The sequence below is a fragment of the Tinamus guttatus genome, unplaced genomic scaffold (genome assembly GCF_059628265.1).
Source record: "Tinamus guttatus ecotype Peru unplaced genomic scaffold, ASM5962826v1 Tinamus_guttatus_pri_ptg000716l, whole genome shotgun sequence".
Classification (NCBI taxonomy): Eukaryota; Metazoa; Chordata; class Aves; order Tinamiformes; family Tinamidae; genus Tinamus; species Tinamus guttatus.
The window spans coordinates 1,733,857-1,739,902 of NW_028289250.1; positions in this window are offsets into that span (position 1 = coordinate 1,733,857).

Consider the following 6,046-nt stretch of genomic DNA (forward strand, 5'->3'; position numbering starts at 1 on the left):
TAAAATATAGTTTTACCATGGGGAAAATGTAAGCCTTATACGGCTCAGCGAAAGAGCTGTAGATAGATAAGAACCGTACAATAAGACTAAAGACTAACTAACACTTACTAAGTAAGCCAGAAGAAGTGCAGAAGGCAGCAAAGGTTTTTACCATTTCAAATGGTAAAACGTACTCCCTAAATAACAGCAAATTCTGCAGCTTCAGGGAATCTGTAAATCCCACAATAGCCTGGCAAAAGCTAAGGTCCATCCAACCACTGCCCCAAAACCAGGGCTGAAGAAACTGCAAGAGGGAAGCACACTTGAGTATGATTTGTTATTGCCAAAAAACACACAGTCATTGGCAGACGATTATAAACGTTACTCAAAACTATCATCGGAATGAGAAATACTAAGTTCTCCCCACAGGAGGTCCTGGTAGGAAGAAGCTAAAGGGAATACAGAAGCTTGTAAAAATGTTATTTCCAGCAGGGAAACATTCTCGGATAAGAATTTCAGCATCTGAATATCCTTTTGCTCATAATGACTAATTCTGTAACATAGGACATATGGTAGATTTGGAGCTTTGGGTTCATTTAAAAAAGCAGATGGAAGATGGAAGATTTTTAAATGTTTAGAGCATCTTTCTTAAGTTACACAGAACACATTTAAGCCTTGCAGAAGAGGAAAGAAATGTAAAAGTTAAACTAAAGTCAGAATAACAGTATTACAGAAAAACAGGCAGAGAATGATTGCTCCAGATGAGCAGAAAAATAGGAAAAAAAAACACTTTTCAGTGATAATTTCTGTTCCATTTTTATGATACTGTGTATACAACTGGGCATAGTATTTGGAGAACATTGTTTTATGTCAGTATCCTCACTTTGTTCCTTGATGTTCCAATGGTTTTCATCTGTTCAGAGCTTAAACAGAGTGTCTGAAGAAAGAACTACAGATAGGATGCGTTTTGGAAACACCTGGTAATCAACATCCACAACATGTATACCAATTGGGTTACAGGATATTTTTTAACACGATGGTTAAGTCCACCACAAGATGTCAATGTGGTAGCACTAGAAACAATGGATTTGATTCTCAAGGGCTAATGGTTTCAACAAGCTAGTCCCATTCAGACAAGTCCAAGCAGCAGACTGCGCTTTATGAGTAAGAAAAACGCTAGCTCCAAAGAGGCATCATTATTCAGGTCAAATTACCCACAGATTTGCTCCCAAGTGACGGACGAGCCCCTCGCACCCGCAGAACGATGGCTGGAGCCCGCCCCAGCCCCACACACCAGGCGCTGCAGCCTGCCCCTGCGGTGGGCCGGCCCGGCAGCGCCACAGGGAGGCTGCGGAGCTGAGCTCCAAGGCTCCCACCCTGCACACAGAGACTCAGCCTCACAGCCACCGCGACGTCCTCGCCCAGGGCGGCCGGGAGCTGAAGGAGCTTCACCTGGATGCAGCTGAGGTTGGATCACAACAGCTGAACAGACTCTCAGTCAGCTCCGGGTAATCTGCATCTCAGGATCTGCAGCAGAAATACAGGCCACTTACGCATCGTTCATTTTAACATATGTTTTACGTTTAAATGGCTGTAAAAATGCATACGGCAGCTCGGACTGCCTTAGAATCGGCAGCACAGCCCCAGACTGCAAAGCAGGGAGGCAGAGCCAAACGCGAGATCACGTCACCAAAGGGCTTCAGCAAGCAAGTGCTTCGCAGGACCCACTGTGGGCTTGATCTTCCCCTTTTCGCCTTACCTGTAGTGCAAGTTACCCCTGTGCTGACATCTATTGCTCGGGATTTATCTTGGCTGGAGGCCTGGCTCTGCTGCCAGGCTTTCCTTTTAGGGAGTGATAGGAAAAGTCACTCGGGGTTAAGTTTAGAATTCCAGGTTGGCACATTCTTAACACAAGCCAAAAATAAGTGTGAAAGGGGATCAATTTTATGAATTCGCTGAGCTGCCAATTATATTTTAAAGCTGAAACTTGAAACTAGATTTGCCAGTTGGATAAGGATTACAGCCAACTCCAAGATAGAAATTCATTAGAAAAACTCTTACTGTTCAGAGAGCGTTACCTTACTAAGTTTATCTCTACGCTTTTTCCAGGTGTACTTTGGACAATATTTCTCAATCCAAACACGAGGATCTTAGCTAATCAAGTTTATTATCTCACATACATGTCAATCAAGAGTTAAGAAGAAATTCAACAAGTATTCCAGGCATACAATCGTGATGTAGCATGAAAAAAAAAAAAAAAAAAGAAAAAAAAAAAAGCTTATGCCAAAGCAATTCAAACCGGTCACCTTAATGATTAGCAGATACACATTCTTTCTTTGCCCTTGGGAGGCTGAACCGAGGAACCACTTCCTAAGGCCACGTAACCTGATTGTGCACCCGCAACTCCGTAAAAACGAAAGTAGAGCCCTCTGATCCTCCAGCAAAGGCCAGCAAACTTCTCACATGTCCGGAGCAGAGGCCGCATGCCGCTGGAGCTCACAGACACCCGAGCCCGGCCCGCAGCTGGTTCCCCAGCGCCTCGCCAGCCACGGCGACTCCAGCCGGCCCCGCCACCCTGCCCGTGCGTCGGCAGCGCGGGAGCCCGAGCACAGGCCTTGCCGAGGCTCCCCCCGGCGCTGCCGCGAGCCCGCCGGTTCCCACCGCCCTGCCTTCCTCCGGCCTGTGCTAAATGCTACACCTTTGCTGCCAGCTCTCTGGCTGCACAGTTTGAAATGCAGCCTTTTTACCTATGCGCTAAAGAATTCACTTTCTGTCCCATCTGAAGAGAGAATTATGTCATAACCATTGGAAATAGTATTTCAAAACTTGTGTTTTCTAGATTTGAATCTATAAAAACAAAACACCTCCCCCACTTCCTGCACACAACTAATAAACAGGAAAGTTCTTTGGTATTTTTAGTAAAATTGTTTTCAAGAGATTGTCTTGGTAAAAGCAAAACTGCTAGAGGAATTTGAAACAAACATGTCTCAAATATAACCAATTCCTTAAAAAGTGGGACTGAGATGCTACTCAGTTGTCCAGGTTATTAAATCCTAAAGGATACAGCTCCACTTTCTAAGCAGATTTGGACACAGCTGGAGTTATGACAGAGATTCCCCCAGTCCAAAGCCACATCAGTCATGGCAGCCCTGGGCTGGGAGCAGGGTATGAGCATGAAGAGTAACCAAAAAAAAAGAAAAAAGCTTTTTTAAGCATGGGCGATGGCTGGTCAGAGGAACAAAGTCCTTACTAACACATGAGCAGTGAGAGAGAAAGCAAGCTGCTCAGCAATGAGATTTATGGCACCTACCTCAGACCTTCATCCCCAGCTTCCTTACTGGCCTTTTCCTCGTTGCTCTCTCAAGAACTGGCAGTTGAGTGATTTACTCTAAGGGAAAAAAAAAATAAGGAACTAAGTTACGGCAGTAAGAGCAGAATCTAGTGCTGTAAAATGAGCTGTATCACTTTTCTGAGGCACTTTATCCAAAGGTCATACAACCAGAATTCAGGAAAAAAAATCTTATCAATACTCTGTAACATCTTCCTTTTAGCTTCCCAATTAAATGCCCTTCTACATCAGCTGTGACCAAACTACAGGCAGTGCTGAGACCCACCTCTCTCCAACTCCTGATCCCAAAATGCAGAGTCCAGAGTTCCACAGAGGAAACCCTGCAAACTGAGAATGAGAACACACCTGGCTGGGATGGTGCCACCCCTGCTCCAAAGCCTCACTGGTGCATTCCGTGTTAGAGACTCGTGAGATGAATTTCGTGTGAGGTTTAAGTAAGTTAAAATGACCACACAGCAGCCTACCACGGGCTGTGGCAGTGCTACAACTCACAGACCTAATGCAAGTATTTGAGAAAGTCGGGATAGCCCTGACAGCAGGATACGGGTAGTGGTCAAGGAGAAGACAGAAGTGCGTCAAAGAGCATGAAATGGTAAATCGGGAGATGTCAGACACCGCAGGGCACTTTTGCATCTCACAAACCCTGTGCTCGCTTTGACTGCAGCTGGGACCTCAGGGAGGGAGGTCACCGAGCACTGCATCACATGCAAACGTGTCACGGGACACAGCTAGGTCACACAGCTATTCTGGGGCCGATTATAAATCAAACTCTTAGTAAGTTGTTTCTCCATCACCAAGCTCCACTGCTACTTCAAGAAGCAGTGAGAACCAGAATGTACTATAGTCGCTATGGAAAAAAGGTAAAGTTTGTTTTTCAGAACAAAACTGTTGATGCCTCTGAGCATCCAGCCAATGGCCAGGGCTGGGGATCTGTAGAACAGCGAATCCCAGGGCCCCTTGTTGGGGCAGCTCCAAGGTCCATGAGCAGAAACCCAAACTTACCCTCGGCACTGGGGAAGCCTCAGCGTCCAACTGGTCATTCTTCCTTTTCGTTTCTTCTATTAGTCACAGAATTTAAAAGCACAATACAACGCACATCCTTAGAAAACAAAAGTAGGCTTATCCAAGCATTCTCCAATTTATATTACTATATCTCTAACTTAATTTGGTATTTAATTTAGTAAGTACACTCAAAACTGACAAAACTTTTATCAACTTTAACAACTTCAATCAACTCTTCCTTTAATTTGTTTCTAGTCTCTAACATACGTTAAAGGCAGGGGAATAGGACAGAAATGCAGCATTTGTCAGCGTACCCTCCTCGACACGGCCAGGGCCTCTCTATGGACATCTGTGGTACACGGAGGAAGGGAACATTTCAAGATCACAAAACCGATTCCTAGATCACACAGAAAGGCAAATACCATTTCACAGTTTTAAGCACAGTGTAGCATTAGCTTGAGACAGAAGACACCAAACCACAGAATTATTTTAAGCCTCCAGCACCACGTACAACCACATTCTTGGGCTATGGAGTAGCTCTAAGGACTGGAAATAGCAGCAGAAAAGAGCTTTCTGACTTGGGTAAAAAGCTGGCCCATGATCCAGAGTCACTTCCCTGTTTTGCCACAGAATTGACCCGAATCTGCAACTTGTCACATCTTTGTCTGCTTTGTTGCCATCGCTTAAAGCCATTCCAACCCTGAAACTGCACTGAATGAAGAATATTTGACATATATCAAAAACAAATGAGAAAACAAAGAAAAAACAGGGCTATCTCTTAAAGCCTAGAACTCCACTTCTCCCTCCACCTAGACTGACATAATCTGTTTTTACACCGAGAGATCCCTGACAGATACATTATAGAAATGTAAAGTGATAAGCCAGCATCTAAGATATACGCACGATGCACTGCCTAATCCTAATGCATTAAGTGTTCCATCCCTTAAGATGAACAAGAAATTCAGCAGTACAATCTAGGTCTGTTTCATCGTTTAGAATTTAAATTCTTAAAATCCTAACTAGGAAAGACGCACTAAACAGATAAGCAATAAGTTGACGTAAATTTGAAGCAAGAGCTAATAATGTTACACATAACCTGTAATACAGAGAGAACATAAAATCCCTAGTGGCAAAGGTAAAAATCTACGGAATAAAAGGTAGCAGAGATGTCGTTCCTCCTTTATCCCGTTTCAAGGTAAACTGGTAACTGCAGTTAGAATGGGAAATATGCTTTTTTTTTTTTTTTTTTTTTTCTTCAGAAAATGAACAAATAGATCAGGGAAGAGATTATTAAACACTTGAATAAGACAGAATGTACACACTTCCAGAAACACGTTTTTCCTACCCATTTCTGGTACAATGTTTTAAAGACACGTGAAGAACATTATTTCCTTCTCACTCCAGAAGCTGTTTCTCATGGTGTGGCTGCAGACGCTTCGGCTGCTCGGTCCGTGCAGGGAGCTCTGCTCTGCGGCTCTGCAGTCAGGGCTGCTCAGGGGCGTCTCCGCAGCGCTCACAGCGCCGGCGCAGCTCATGGGGCAGCTCCGGGAAGCTCCATGCACCAGGGATCTGTCCTGGCAGGGTCCACGTGGGAAAGACACATCCAGGAAAACCTGGTATCTGAGAGCTTTGCAATGGGTGTAACACAAAGACAGCATCAGCCCATTAGCCCAACCATTCCAATCCTGATCCGCGCTTAAGGTAAGTGAAACACTT